A 17063-nucleotide genomic window follows, 5' to 3' on the forward strand; every position below is an offset into this window, starting at 1 on the left:
GCGTGGGTTGGCAACCACGGGGCCCTTAGCTGAGACCTGATAATGTTTCCACTTGTTCCAGGTTCCTCACTTTCATCTATCCTATCCAACCTCCCTTGGGGTCAACTCTTGTTGTTTTATTTTTTTACCTGACGCCGACGGTATTAGGTATTGAGGTCTAGAAAAGTCTTATTTTCACACCCTTTGTGGCCCTTGTCTTTCTTTGGCCAATACCTTCATTTTTCAAAGTGTTGGATCGTTTCCATTTTTGTCCCTCCGATTAGTGTTCATAGAGTTGTACTTCCTCTTCAAATAATCACCAACTCCACCACTTCTGTTATTTGTTATCAAGCTCAGGTTATTCTGGAAATGGTCACTTGTCTTCTACAGTGTAAACTAGGCCCTTGCCAAAAATAACTGCTTAATGGTTAGTCTAAATGGAGTTGTATTGGAGAGGAATTGTATTTTCTCATGTCAAGATTTGTCTTGCACTCATTGAAATTTTGAAAGCTAATATAAACTTGATCAGAACAATTCAGATCTGTTTGTCAGGAACATTGCAGTAGATTCATTAGTAAATACATTGTATGCTGACAGTTTATGACAGGCTGAGTGGCTCAAACGGTTCAGGCTCTGGCCTTCTGACCCCAATTTTGCAGGTTCGATCCTGGCTCAGCCCGGTGGTGTTTGAAGGTGCTCAAATACATCAGCCTCGTGTTGGTAGATTTACTGGCATGTAAAAGAACTCCTGCAGGACTAAATTCCAACATCCCGGCGTCTCAGAAAACTGTAAAAGTAGTTAGTAGGACATAAAACCAATAACATTATTATTATTATTATTGACCGTTTGATAATTAATGTGAGTTGCTTTACATATGGGATAGTCCATCACCTTGTACTCCTGGGTCTATTTGAAATTCTGTGCTCAATTCTCCCATAAACTTCACTTTGGATTTGGTTTCTGTGAGTGTTTCTTTGATATTTGTTGTTTTCTGATCAAGCCCAAATTCTGCTAATACTTGAAAAAGTGATTCTCTATCTACGCTGTCGCATGCTTTTCTGAAGTAGACGAATGTGATGACATAATTCTTGTTTGATGAACTGTGGAAATATTTCATAGAGCTTTTTAGATTTATAATTTGCTCTGCACATGAAGGTCCTTTTCAGAATTCACCTTGATATTCACCTATTGCTGGATCCAGTTGAGATTCTGCATGGTTCAAGAGAGCTTTGGATAGAATATAGGCTACTGAAAGCAGTGAAATTCCATGATAATTTTTGGGGTCTGTCTTGCTTCCTTTTTTGTACAGTGGATGTATGATTGCCATCTTCCATTCTGCAGTGATTTTTTCATTTCACCAGATTTCATCCATAATTTCTTTGAGTTTTGTGATGAGATTTTCTGCTGCTTTCTTCCATAGTTCTGCAGTAATTTGATCATCTCCTGATGCTTTGTCATTTTTCAGTGAGTGAATTCTCTCTTTAATTTCCTGTACGCTGGGTGGTTCTGAGTCTGGGTTCCATTGTGCTACATAGAATTTAAATTTTTCTTGGGGCTTTTCACAATTTATAGTTTAAAAAAATATTTCTCAAAAATTTCACAGTTTTCAGCATTGCTGTGAGCCATTTCCCCGAGTTCATTCTTGAATTGGAGCGACGGAGAGGAATACTTGGTTAATTTTTGTTTGAATGTTCTGTAGTAATTTTGTGAATTGTGTATCCTGAAGTCAAATTCTATTTCTTGTAATTTTGTGTCCTCATGCTGTTTACGAATCTTTCTTATAGATTTAGTGACCCTTTTTCTGACATCTTTGAGGTCCTACCTAGTTTTTAGATTTTTATTGCATGACCAATTTAGCCATGCCTTCTGTCTGAGTTTCATGAGTTGATCACACTCATCTGTCCACCATGTGTGTTTCCATGTCTTGGATTGTGGTGCTATGTTTTCTGCAATTTTTACAAGCCCTGCTTGAAGTTGTTGCCAGGATTCAATTTTTGTGTTTCTTTTCATTGCCTTTTACCTTTTGTACATCGTATTTACAGTGTGGAGCTTTCTGGGTGAACTTTCTCTTTTCTGTAATGATGTTCAAAGAGAATTTTGTGGGGTAATGGTCTGAATCTAGATCTAGTCTAAGAACTTTGAGATTCATTATTTCTAGTGTGTTTTGGCTGGAGATCATTGCATGGTCCAGTTAGTATTCACCTAATAGCGGATTAGGCGAGATCCGAGGATGGTTTTAGACGTTCTTTTTCTTGAAAAATAAGGATTTGAAAAAAAGTCATGGTTTTTGCAAATCTCAATGAGTCGCATGCCATTCTTGTTGATCTGCTTATGTCCTGACCATTTACCGACCCAGTGTCTATATTTCTTTTCTTTGCCGATTTGAGCATTGAAGTCACCAACGAGAACTTTGACATGATTTTTTGGTATTTTTTTGGAGAATATTATCTAATTGATTCCAGAATTCTTCCACTTTTTCTGGGTTGTTTCTGTTGTCGATATTAATTGGCACGTGTCTGTTGATTAGCGTGTAGATCTTGTTTGCTGATTTTTTATTGCCAGTGTAGAGAGTCGACCGGAGTAGGACTTGAAAAATGTAACTGAATCAAGTATTGACTTATCTACTATAAATCCGGTCTCAAATTGTAGACAGTTTGTCTTAAATCATTCTCCTGGATTTCCTTTGTATAGTCTGCATCCTTCTGAATCAAGAGGGATACTCATCTTGAAATGCAATAATTGTTATTTTATGTTCTCTGGATTTGTCTAGGATGTTTTTAAGTTTTTCAATTTTCAAGAGGGAATTTGTGTTGAATGTCATAAGCCACATTCTTGATTTCGGTTGGATTTTGCTCTTATGGGGTCTGGAGGCACTCTGACTTACCTCTGTGCACACTTCTGTGGCCTCCCCAGAATCTAAATAGACCACTTGCAGTTTTTCAACCGTTGGATTTGACCCACTGGGCTTATTCTCTTTTGAAGGTGCTATATCCACGTTGATTTACTTGGATTGGATTTTTGACTGAGTTTGGGATCCCAGTCTGATTGTGCTCAGAATTCCACTTCTGAGTTTATTATTTCAGCCGCCACTAACGGATCAGACGCTGTCGGGATACCGCCACTAACATGTGAAACTGTCATGCCCTTTCCTCCTTCGTCAAACCACGTGGTTCTTCTGGCTTCTCCGCCATTGGGAAACGTATTTCCTCTTCTGCCATCGAAGCCATTGGATTTATTACAACAAAAGAAATGTTTTGTATCTTGTAACTAAGAGATATTTTAAAAACACTGTAAATGACGTATTCTTTGGAGTGTCATTTTAAAATTAAACTTCAAGATATATTTCAGGGCTTAAAATTATTATTACCACAGAAAATATATTTAAGAAGTCTGTCTGTTAGATCATCAGCCCAGAGGCTGGTTGGATCCTCAAATAGCATCACCAAAGTTTATGTAGTTACAGGGAAACTGCAAAAGCCGATGGCAATGCTAAAATGAGGTGTATTAGGCATAGTGACAAATGAGGTAGATTGCCCTTGCTTTTGTCATTGGGCCGGAAAGTGCTTTTGCAACACGACAAGCCTTATGAGTTACACCTTTCATAACATCACGTTCCAATGTCATTACTCAGTACCACCCATACCTCAGCAGCTCCCATACCATCATGGGTAGCCATAAATGGGATGGTGACTTTGGTGAAAGCTTCATTTAGCTTTGGCATGTACCAAGAGTCAGATGCAAACATACCTTACCCAACAAGAAATGACAACAAGGACATATTTAATATATGAAACAAAAAATAATTTTGAGGGAGTTGACCTTACCTATGATGTCAGCTACACTCTGGGGAGAAGGACAACACTGCTGCATCATTTCACAATGGACTCTTCTTCTTCTCACACTGGTGAGAATACCTTTGTATTTCCCTTTGATGTCTTTGCCTCATTGTCTTGCTGATGCTCTTTCTGTCTTGCTTGCTCTGTGTACTATGAGTATTCTCTCATGAACTGCAAACGTGCAATGTTTATAGCATGTTTTTCAAACAGTTCTATATGAACATGATGTGATTGTGATGTGATGTGATGTGATGTGATGTGATGTTTAACCCTTTTTGGCCTTGTGCTTTCATTTGGAAACTACTTTATCACTGTCTGCTCTCATATGAACTACTGCTGATGTGATGTGATGTGATGTTTAACCCTTTTTGGCCTTGTGCTTTCATTTGGAAACTACTTTGTCACTGTCTGCTCTCATATGAACTACTGCTTTCAGGCTGAATATAGCTGCACATGCTGCACACCTGATATTATTTTTCTGTGTTGCATTTCTTTGCTGTTTCCATTGTAAATGTCTCTTTGTCATCTGCAAAAAATATTATGATGACAAGCCAAGTCGGTCAAAAACACCTCAAAGTGTCCATTATTACCGGATTAATTGAAGCATCTACTGTACATACTCTAGAACTACAGGTTCTCTAGTTTGTCACTCGCTAGTTTGCCATAGTGGGGACGATATGTAGTATGACTGTGTCTAGTACTCTGAAGAATTTCTGCACGTAGGAGCACAGCTATGACATTTCATGTAGGTCTTACGTAATAAAAATCAAAACTCTCACCAATCCGCAATGTTGGCCCAATAAACCATGCCAAATACAGTATTTGCTCTCCTTTCTTCCTATATAAGGTCTAACATTAGGGTCTTAAAACATTAAAATTGGATTTACTCGGAAATTAAACTACAGTATTAATTTCCAATTTTAATTTCTTGGACCTGAAAGGGTTAAAATATTATTGTGTTTAGTATATCACCCCCTCCCCTCTCGAGCAAGCTAATGAATCTGCAAATTGTCAAAAAATTAGTAGAGCTGAAAGAAGTAGTGATTACTCATGTCAAATCAATCTTTTTATTTAGGGATTGGTTTTATGTGTTAGTCATATAGAATGAGCTGCAGATGTGAGACTTTGTCAGAGAGTAGATATTATATAAATAATAAAATCGAGACCAAAACTTCAGAACTACAGGTTCCCTAGTTCGTTACTTTTGCTAGTTTGCCATAGTGGTGATGATATATTGTAACACTTTGTCAGTAAGGCTCTGAAATTGTTAAACCTATGTGTTACAAAAACTTACCTAATCCATTTCATCATGCATTTTGTAATTTATACTATATAGGTTCAATTATTTTCTTCAAACTGCCTCAGTTAATCAGAAGTAGTGTGTCCCACTCCTGATCCCAAGTTTGCAGGATATCTTGCCAGAGATAGCTGATTTTCTGAAGGACAGGCAAAAATCTTGGCATCCCATGTCATAATTATTGGCTTGTTTATGACCTCTAACAGTGCACTCTACATCTACCGGACAAAATTAATTCAGCTGTGGGAATCATCCAGTAGATATTAGGTGGCAGAAATTGAAACGTCAAATTTGGTACTCAGGCCACCTAGATGGCTATGCTTCAGAAGACTTGCACCCCAATAGCTGAGACCATACGATTACTTCTTCTTCTTCTTCTTCTTCTTCTTCTTCTTCTTCTTCTTCTTCTTCTTCTTCTTCTTCTTCTTCTTCTTCTTCTTCTTCTTCTTCTGAACGAGCCTACTTGGGACCATGCTTGTTCAACTGTTGCCTTAATCTTTGCCTAGTATTGTCACATCTTCTCTTGGTATAGCTGCTTTCTTTCCTATTCAAAGGTTATTCCTGAAAACCACAGACTTCTGTTTCATAAATATTTCACCCCAGTTCTTTTATGTCCTCCTAAGTCTCAGTCAGCCAAGTGATATGGGCTTACTTGCTTTGCCAGAAGGTGAACAGGCAGTTGGTCAGCCTGTTTTGAGACTATATTAACACATGACCCTATTATAGCTGCCCTCTATTTCCTCACACAGTTTGAGAGACACGCTGTCTGGAAGTTGAGCTCTGAATTGTGATGTCTTCAGTATACCCCATCGTTCATCACTGGGCCTTGGATTTTTCTAAGAATTTTTTTCTCTGTGACCTAGTTTTTCAGTCAAGCCTTTTGTGTTTAGTAACAGGTCCTCCTTGGCAGACAGGGCTTCCAGGCAGATGACCGTTGTGTTTCAGCTTCTCATTGCTTGACAGACATCAGATACTATTATTATTATTATTATTATTATTATTATTATTATTATTATTATTATTATTATTATTATTATTATTATTGTTGTTGTTGTTGTTGTTTACGTCATCAGTCTATAGACTGCTTTGATGCAGCTATCCTGTGCTAACCTTTTCATTTCTACATAAGTATTGCATCCTGCATTTGCTCTAATCTTCTTATCATATTCGTACCTTGGTCTATGCCTACCGTTCTTACCGCCTACACTTCCTTCAAAAACCAACTGAACAAGTCTTGGGTGTCTTCAGATGTGTCCTATCATTCCATCCCTTCTTCTCATCAAATTTAGCCAAATTGATCTCCTTTCACCAATTCAATTCAGTATCTCTTCGTTTGTGATTCGATCTATCCATCTCACCTTCAACATTCTTCTGTAACACCACATTTCAAAAGCTTCTGTTCTCTTTCTGAGCTAGTTATCGTCCATGTTTCATTTCCATACAATGCCACGCTCCAGATGAAAGTCTTCAGAAACATCTTCCTAATTCTTATATCAATATTTGAAGTGAGCGTATTTCTTTTCTTAAGAAAGCTCTCCTTGCTTGTGCTAGTCTGCATTTTATGTTCTCCTTACTTCTGTCATCGTTAGTTATTTTACTACCCGAGTAACAATATTCAGCTACTTCCTTTAAGACTTAATTTCCTAATCTAATATAATAATAATGATGATGATGATGATGATGATGATGACATTTGTAAGGGCAAGAAAGCAAGGTCATTCATTGTATTCTTTTTATTTTCTTCATACCCTTGCAGTAGAATTTCTTTCCAGCAGCCTGCAGACAGGCTGTTGTCTCATAGTGTTGGCTTTGCATTTATTTCTTCACAAAACCGAAAAATGATGATGGTTGCTGTGTTAGGAATGGAAGCAGGGTGTGATAGAAATTTCCATTCTATTTTCCCAGTTTGCCTTCGTGAATTGAGCTGAGTTGAGGGCATGCATTATCTTGTTGTCTTTCCAGGCTATGTGTCTTACTATGCACAGTGGAGCTTGTGAAGTGTTTGGACCTAACTGAGCATTAAGTAGCTAGTTCCCCTGAGACTGTACCAGTATTTCAAGAAATGATCATTTTAGCTTCCTTAAAATATTTATATGAACAAGAAAAGATGTTGGTATTACTGAAAGATTTTGAGATTAGGAGTAGGTTATTACAGGCAATCGAAGGCATTTGTGTCGACAATTGGGTGTTGCTGAGAACTGATGGTGAAACGAGTTCTCTGTGTAAGTATTTACTTGGGTTAGACAAGGCTGTAATATTTCACTTTTGTTGTTCATAGGTGGTCGTTTATTGAAAGGTATAAAATGGCACGGAGGGACTCAGTTAGGTGGAAAAAGCAGTAAGCAGTTTGGGCTATGCCAGTGGCTTGGTCTTAATGCCAAACTGTGTTGAAAGCTTCGAATCTAATATCTTGGCTCTTGACAATAGGTGCAATGAGTATGATATGAAAATTAGCATTTCCAAGTTTAAAGCAATGTCAGCAGGGAAGAAACCTAAGAAGATTGAATGTTATGTTGGGAAGTTGGGAATACAAAATTGGAAGCCATTTCAAAGATGTAGGATGTGTATTTTCCCAGGCTGACAGTATAGGAAGTAAAATTGAATACAGGTGTAGCAAAGCAAATGCAGTGAACTCACAGATGCAATAAACAGTATTCTGTAAGAAAGAAGGCAGCTCCTGGTAAAATCTTTAATTTACACTGGTTTGTTTTCAGACCAACTTTGGTGTACAGTAGTGAAAGCTTGTTGGAGTAAGGATATAAGTTAGAAGTAACAGACTAGAAAGTACGGAGAAGGCGATTGTTAGTACAAACAGGTAGGCGTATTGGCAGGAGAGTACACAGAGGAAGGCTAAGTTAGGAATAAACTGGATGGATGAAGCTATGCATATAAATCAGCTTTAGTGCTGGGGCCTTGTGAGGTGAATGGAGGGAGATAGGTTAACCTGGGAGAATAATGGACTCAGCCATGGAGGGTAAGAGAAGTAGAGGAAGACCAAGGTGACAATATTTAGACTTGGTTTCTAATGATTTAACACTAGAATGGCCGACTCTCTGGCACTCTTAGAATGGCTGCGGTGGTCAATTTGACAGCTGTATTGAAATATACTGTTTTAAAAGATTGTATGTCATAATTTTAGGGCACAATTTGTCAGGAAATCTTATGTCATCACTGTGCTTTATTTACTGTTGTTATTGAACTTCACATTATTCCTCAGAATTACATACATTCAATCGTGCAACAGGGTGGGCCATCATGTCTTGCTTGCTGTGATTGGCTACTTGACATTGCAGTTCACATGCACAAACTCTTTCTTGATCTTGTCCATGCATTTTCTGCACACAGCTTTGTTACACAATGAGCACACATCCATTGTTTTGTTGCCACTACGATGTGCTATCCGACACTGACACCTTTTCAGCATGGTAAGTTCTTCCTTGTTGCCTCTTGACATTTCTGGATCATGGATAAGGCCTTTTGTGGTTTCTTCCTTCCGTACAAGTCTCTTGAGTTTCTGAGCCACCTGAAGCAAAAATGATCTTCAAATCATTTTCTTTCTGGTGACACCTGTGTAGAGACCTCAGACATTGACCCCTGCAAAATGAAGCATATTGTAAAAAACCTGAACAGACCAATGTTGGGATGGTAATTTTGTTGTATGAAAATGAACCATCTATCAACTATGTCCACTATGAACCATCTATCAACTATGTCCACTGGGCTGAGTGGCTCAGACGGTTGAGGCGCTAGCTTTCTGACTCCAAAGGTGCTCAAGTACGTCAACCTCATGTCGGTAGATTTACTGGCAACCGAAAGAACTCCTGCGGGACAAAATTCTGGCACGTTGATGTATCCGAAAACAGTCAGAGTAGTTAGTGGGACGTAAAAGCAATAACATTATTTTTTTCGGCATCTTCTTTTTGTGACTACTGTTAAAACTTACACTTGGATGCACCATACTCAAAATGATAAGTGTCTTTCGTTTCTTCCCTTGATGCATAGTGAGAGTGGTGTTACCACACTTCAACGCTGAAGTGCTATACGTAGTACAGTCATTAAGTTCTGAGACTTGATGCCTGGAGGATAGGCACCCACACAACTCTGTATGTTGCACACAATGCCGCATTACATGGCGTACACCTACACAGAACCACATCCACCCTCAAAATAGTCGCCATTGGCCATTATGCACGTTTGCCAACGTTGGTATAGCTGCTGTAAGCACCTCTGAAAGCAGTTGGCAGGAAGGTCCCGCATGCTTCTCTTTTGGCCGTCGTGACCCCTCCGGACGACTGAAATGTGCAACCACATAGGAGTGCTTTCAAGCAAGGAAAGAGAAAAAAATCACATGGTGCAAGATCAGGTGAGTACGGAGGGTGTGGCAAAACTGGCCCCTGCTGCCTTGCAAGTACCTCTTGGACAACAAAGTGATGTGCAAGGACATTGTCTTGTAGCAACAGCCAATTCTTTGTACGCTAAAGCCCAGGTCGCTTACGGCAAATTGCATCACGTAAACGGCCAAGGATCTCCTTGTAGCAGGTTTTGTTTACTGTTGCACCATCTGGGAGGAATTCCATGTGAACGATTCCATTTGAATCAAAAAACAGTTCCAGCATTACATTGCCTTTTGACCTGTCTTGTTGTGGTTTTTTCTGTCGTGGTGATGATGGCATTTTCCAGGTGGTGGATTGTCGTTTCAGTTGTGGATCGTAAAGGAAACACCATGTTTTGTCTCCACTTATTATCTGGTTGAGAAATGTCGGATCATCATCAGCGCTACTGATGAGGTCACCAAAAATCATCATGCGATCATCAGGTAGGTCTTGCGATGGGATTCGTGGCACACTGCTAGGTAACACAAGACATGTTCAGGTAGGTAAGGTAAGGGTTATTCTGCTGAAGGCAGGTCCGAACCTCCGCAGAGGTGTTCCTGAGCCGGAGTTTACGTGCGGTAGGGTGGCCAGTTCCTTTCCGCTCCTCCATTCCCTTACCCCCCACCAACAGTGCGTGGCAACCCATCCAACTCCTGACCACGCCCAATATTGCTTAACTTCGGAGATCTCACGGGATCCGGTGTTTCAACACGGCTACGGCCGTTGGCACGTGTTCAGGTCATCCATCAGAATTTTGTGGCAAGTACCATGGCTGACCCCTGTTGCTGCTGCGAGATCGTCTACCGATTGGGAGAGGTTAGCATGCACCAATGTTGCAACTTCTTGGATCTTGCATTCCGTTCGAACTGTTTGTGGCCGACCAGTACGCACATCATCTTCCGAACTGTCCTGTCTTTGCATAAAACGTTGGCGCCACGTAAACACAACACTGCAACTCGGTGCGTCCTCACCGTAAACCTGCTGCATCATTTCCAACGTTTTGGCAGTGGTTTTGCCTAATTTCTGGCAGAATTTGATGTTTGCCCATTACTCAAACTGTGACATGTCAACGTCTGACAGGTGCATTCAAATCACTGTCGCAACGACCGTACGTCTGTTTCCAGTGTATGCAGTCAACTTTCTCTTGCAGGGACAAGAGACTAACTAACATGGTACCATACCACAGCGCCACCTATGCGCTGTAGTGCACCACAGCGCCATCATGTGGTCAGTCTCAGAACTTAATGATTGTACTACGTATAAGTGTGCATTTGAATTTCTAATTGCATTAGGAACTTCTTGCAATGATTTATTTACTGTACTCACAATACTTGTTCTCCTTGCTTTCAGTTTTTCTCCCAGACTCATCGATGTAAACAAAGTTATCAGTTGTTACATTTCTTTCCTTGTTCAGGAATGGAACAACAAGATGTAGAACTACATTCTCAGATAATGTCTGGCCAGTTGGTCGTAATTCGTCATTTCCGAGGTAGGGAAACACATGTATTTTGAATTTGCATCTACGTTGACCCAGAATTTGATGCCAAACTCATCAGGTTTGTTTGCCAGAATTGGATGAAACTATATCTGCTTTTAGTAGGAAATAATTGTTCATCAGTACACATGTTTGCATCATGCTTATAGCATAGTTGACAGTTATCTACACACTTATTCCAGACCTCTGACATAATCACAACCTTATCATTCTGCAGATGCTCTGACCTTGTAGATTTCATATCGAAATGCAGGAACGCATACTAGTTTTGAGCTTCCGCCGTGACATCATCTCACTAAAGAAAGCTAGGCCCTAGTCTTTTGACCAAAGAAAGTCGACAGATTTTTTCCTTCTCACCATGTACACCAAGCGTAAAGTAATGCAGTAAATACATCCATCTCTTCCAATGAAATGGTCCAGTTATTGTCTTGAAGTCTCCTTTGCCTCAGTACATTTTTTAATATGACGAAGAATTGATCCGTCAATCAGCAGCTGAAAAGCACTTGCTACATTGTCATAAACACTGCGTTTAGCAGATGCAGTAGGACCACCAGCTTCATGGAAGGCGTATATGAAACCCTACTAACTAACCTAACCCCATGACACTACAGCCCTGAAGGGCCTTGGCCTACCAAGCGGCCGCTGCTCAGCCTGAAGGCCTTCTGATTATGAGGTGTTGTGTGGTCAGCAGGACAAATGCTCTCGGCTGGTATTCTTGGCTTTCTAGACCGGGGACGCCATCTCGCCGTCAGATAGCTCCTCGATTCTAATCACCTAGGCCGAGTGGACCTTGAACCAGCCCTCAGATCCAGGTAAAAATCCCTGACCTGGCCGGAAATTGAACCCGGGGCCTCCGGGTAAGTGGCAGGCACGCTACCCCTACACCATAGGCCCGACTATGTACTGTAGGTGCACTAACAATGCAGGGTCTCTCATATAAACCCAGACTGAGCGCATGGTGTTTGTACTCTGGGCTACGGCAGCTGCAGTATGGCAGGCATGTGCATAGTTCTTAAACTTTCAAGCAGCCTGCACATATTCGACCCGGCAAGCACGAGTCATCAATCTGAATCTCAGCTGTTGGTGAGACAGTTATCATTGCAACACCGTATTTTTGTATGTAAAAGTTATTTTAAGTATGAGCCAGCTCGATGGGTACGCTATGCATTTCTTCAGCAATTTCCTGGTGAAGTGCCACCTTCACGAGTACGGATTTACATAATTGTAAATAAATTTAAAACTACTGGCTCAATGCTCAATAAAAAACATGCACACGCACCAACAGTTTTAACAGAGGAAAAGCCTAGATTATATTGGTGCGAATCTTCGGTCAATGAATAAATCGCTCACAAAATTAGCACAACAGGTGGGGGTTTCAGTTTCTTCTGCACACAGAGCTTCAAAGCTGTTACATATCAAACAGTACAGGTTTTCATGGGCCCATTATTTAAAACATGCTGATCCAACCACAAGAGTGAGATTGTGAGTGGTATCTCGCATCAATGAATGATCGTTAATTCGACCCACAGCGTGTGTTCTTTTCGGATGAGGCCTGGTTTCATCTTAATGGTCATGTAAACACTCATAACTCTTGCTATTGGTGTGCAGAAAATCCTAATGATGTTTATGAAATCACTCATTATGATAGGAAGATTGGTGTGGGTGGTTTCAACAAGATTCAGCACCTGCTCATACAGCAGATAATTCTCTTCTTACAATCTTGGAAGTTTTTACAGAGTGATCAGTACTGGTCTTTTTCCTGCTTGTTCTCCAGATTTAACAGTGTGTGTGATTTTTTATTTATGGGGTAAACTGAAAGAAAGTGTATCAGAACAAATCCTCACACATTGGAGGAACTGAAAGAAAACATTATGAATGAAATCAGAAACATTACAGTGGCAGAACTTGCTCGCGTCAGCCAGATTGTGGTTACCAGATACAACACCTGTATAACTCAACAAGGACAACACTTCCAGCACCTTTTATAAGGTAAGATTTCATACAAGATTGTATACACCCGTAAAGTAGTGTGGCCGCGTGTGTCGTAAGTTCGGCTGAAACAGCTGTCATAGCATAGAGTACAAACACTGTGCATTCGGTCTGGGTTTATATGAGAGACCCTGTATAATATGATATATTACATCAAGATTTTTACTAACCTTATTTTCCTGAATGTTGGGGTGCATGAATTTCATTATCTCACTCGATGACATCATCACTGTTCGCACTTTCACTCTTGGAATCATTGTGTCTGTAGGTAGAATGTATTCCAGATCATCACTGTCTGCTGAATCATTGGATTCTTCAGGACCAGACTCATTTTCCACAGTATTTTGCAGTGTGCAGAGTCCATGTGCACAGCGAGACATGCTACTCCTTTCAGTACAGAAGTACCAGTGCGCGACAACAATGGGTTAGATTTATTTATTTTGAGCGGGATCAAGACCATTGTTGTCTGGTGATGTATGAAATCGTTTATACAGTTCCAACAACATGCAGTGCTTCATTGTTCTTTATGCATTATTAATCTATAAAGAGATCGTAGCTTAAACACGACTCCAGCAGTTTATAAATATTCTTGGTCAATATGACCACTCCAGCCGTTCTAGGTACATCAATGGTTTTTACGCCACTGCTTCAAGTTTTCAGACTAAAAAAACGTTAATGAGAAGAACAGCTAACCACATGAGCATTTTGTAAACCTCTGTTTATAGGAATAAAAAACTTGAAAATGGCAAAGTATTAAAATTTCTCACCGGTCATATTGCCCGCTGCAGCCGTTTAAGAGGTATGGAACTTAATGAGGCCACATAACTAGTTACAAAGAGAGGACTGCAGAGGGGCTTAGTTAATTCACAATAATTTGCAATTTGGACACTGGAAAGCGTATTCAGTCCGTAATGAAGATGATGTGTGTGTTGTTTTTTTTTTTTTCAATTTAGCTTAACCTAAATCCCTAAAATTAAACAGGAAGTATGAAAAAGAATAGTTCAAAGAAAAATTGGAAGCTTTACATTTATTTCATTCCTTTCCAAAGTAAATTTGTAAATCCTCAGACTGTTATGAAAACCATTTACGCTTCCCATTAAATCGGACCCCACCTGGTTTCTTTTTTGCAGCTTCAGGTTCTCTTCATTCAGATAATCAGTAATACCAGTTAGAAACCCCGGTTGTTTAGAAAGTTCATACGTTCAGACTGTTCTAGTTGTCGTATGTCCAGTGAAGCAAACTGATTAAGGAATTCATTAAATTTTTAATTTGAAGAATCTCTGAAGGAACTGCCGTGCACTCAGCTTGCATAGCTGAAAAAAAGGCGAGTTGCCATATTCAGTAGCTGTATCTTCCAAAAATTCTTTTAAATGTCAACATTGATGCTTTCACGGCCCGTACTTGTAGGCATGATATGAGCTTTTGGGCTTATGCTGTGTCAAGAAAACAAGGTGAAACTCTTTGTTTTGCAGAGAAATTTGCTCCGCGTCTTCAGAATAAAATCTCGACTGTTCCCCAGGAAGTCTTCTTCAGTGATAGTTTTTCATTCTTCAGCTCTGTTCTATTTTATCCTGGTGTCTTTTGTAGCATTTTATGTTATTATTTTTTATTTATTTCTTCTACCACATTCATCCCTGATTTGTCTGATGTTCTCTCTCCCCTCTGTTATTCCTCACGCACACACGGTGTGATGAACATCTTAATTGGTGCTTAACGCCGTCAGCTCTCGCTTGGAATGCTGTGCCAGCATATAGGGAGCCACCTGGTGACAAACAAGCGTACCACTACAGTTCCCACAGTAAAACAATCTTGCATTCAAACCCTCATTATTGTAGAAGACTTCCTTGAGAACAATCAAGATTTTCTTCTGAAGACGAAGAGCAAGTTCTCTGTGAAACGAAAAGAGTTTCACCTTTTTTTCTTGACACGGCATAAGCCCTAAAGCCCATATCATGTCTCTTAAATGTCAATTATTGTTTCATATACTCATTCACTTTCACAGATTCCACACACAAAACTATTTAGTGAATAATGCAATAAAAAGCTGCCCAGTTTATGCAACTTTTCCTAGAAACCTTACAAATCCAGATTTTTCTGCTGTCATCACTATTGCTCCCTCTGTAATAATGCATGAACACATACCAAATCCACCATTGTTCTGTATCGATCTCTTTACTGCATCGTATATTTATGTCATCTTTTGTGGTTCCGTAAAGAGAGCAGAGGTCCCCTTTGGTTGAAAAATCATCCTGTATCATACATATTGATATGAAGGGCTGATTCTTATCTTTTTCATCAGTACTCTTGTCCAGAAACAATGAAAACTAGCAATTTTGAACCTTGCTAGACAGTTTCTTGTAACTTCTTCTCCCATGCCAAATAACCTATCATTGTACAGTCTTGTCAGAAAATAACATTGATTCTAATTTTCTAATTTTCATGATCAGTCTTTCGTTGTTTGTAACTGTTGCTCATTTTGTTTAGTGCTAAAGTGAATCATCAAACCCAACACAATCCTGACTGTAGTGCTGGAAACGGCTTCCTACTTCGTGTGCAGTAGTCATAGAACTGTTACTTCATAGGTGAGAAACAGTGTAAGTGAATTAATCAGCAGCAACTCCTATGAAAAATTCAGTGTAACAGCAGAATGGAGACAGCGATGGGAACAATGTCCACCCACCAACGCCTTTCTGATTAAAGACCCAACGAAGAAAGTGCCAGGTTTCGATCTTCCTCGTCATGAGTGGTCAAAACTCAACCGTTTCAGAACAGGCCACGGCAGGTGCCGATACATGATGAAAAAGTGGGGATATTGTGAAAGTGCTGCGTGTGAGTGTGGTGTTGAGAAGCAGACATTGCTTCATTTTGTTGAGAGAGCTGTCCACTGTCAGCATTTAAGGACGGTTTACGGACTCTGCATGAATTGACATCAAGTGCAGTGGACTGGTTGTCGAAGCTGGACATTCTAGTTTAATTACCTCTATATTTTAATTTGTATGTTAATTGTATATTTTTTACAGATTATGCTTGTAAATGCCCTACGATAATAATAATAATAATAATAATAATAATAATAATAATAATAATAATAATAATAATAATAATAATAATAATAATAATAATAATAATAATAATAATAAGCAGCAGCAGCAGCAGTGGATGAGTTCATTCACCCAGTGAAGGGTCCAGTACAGGGATAATGTGATGACATAAAATATTCCAAAAACATGGTTCCACATATATATTTATTTGAAGAAGTATACAATTATTTCATGTTTTTTAAATGATGTTTTGGACCACAAAAATGCTGCCGGTTGAAAACCTCTGAAATAGGCCTATACTTGTTTATTCAACAGATCTAGATTTGGAAACTTGCTCCACCCCTGGGTATGACGACTCTTTGGTGTTGTAAATATAGTTCATTGTATAAGGTTATTTTTTGTTTCTGCCCTAACTGTCGTTCGTTTGAATTTGTTTCAGTTAAAATGATGTTCAGCCCTGTAGTACTGCTCATCCCGCTATCTGGCAGTGAATATTGTGTGCTATTGCAGAGAAAGGGGATGAACAGCGTCGTTGAGCACATTAGCAATTATTTATTAAGTATACACTGTATTCAGTTTGTAAGTAATGTACATTGAGATATTTTTTGAATAAATAATGTTGTTTTTATTATTGATTTTGTAATCTTTATATTGTGTTGCCTTATTTGTTACTGTATATACATATTTAAAATATTTAGTTCCTCTGAGACTAATTTTTTCTCATCTGTGAACCATTTATTTTACTATTAAGGGTCTGTTCCCCCTTTTTTTCATGTTGGAATGTGAATTATATTTCATTTCTTAAGGTCATTGTTGTTTATAAATCATTTTTTAAGCTAATCGTTATTTTATGTTATTCAGGTGTTAAAACAAAGTTGTCAGAAAGTTTTAAATGCTAACCTGTTTTGATTATTATTTTTGAAAATCAAGATCACTTGTATATAATTTGTAGCCTGTGAAATAAGTATTTTAGCAATGAAATCTATGATCTATATTGCTATATATCCTCAATGAATTACAAATAAATTGGTATTATTGATGTAATTTTGGTT

General features: G+C 39.1%; 1 protein-coding gene across 1 annotated transcript in view; it reads left to right on the forward strand.

Moving 5' to 3' along the window:
• Positions 1-16642, forward strand: part of Afg3l2 (AFG3 like matrix AAA peptidase subunit 2) — a 268652-nt gene extending 252010 nt beyond the window's left edge. The window contains exon 15 of the mRNA XM_067147372.2: positions 16451-16642. The gene's annotated coding sequence lies outside the window, so the exon portion shown is untranslated. The remainder of the gene's footprint in view (positions 1-16450) is intronic.
• The last annotated feature ends 421 nt before the right edge of the window (positions 16643-17063 follow it).

The sequence above is a fragment of the Anabrus simplex genome, chromosome 5, assembly GCF_040414725.1.
Source record: "Anabrus simplex isolate iqAnaSimp1 chromosome 5, ASM4041472v1, whole genome shotgun sequence".
NCBI lineage: Eukaryota > Metazoa > Arthropoda > Insecta > Orthoptera > Tettigoniidae > Anabrus > Anabrus simplex.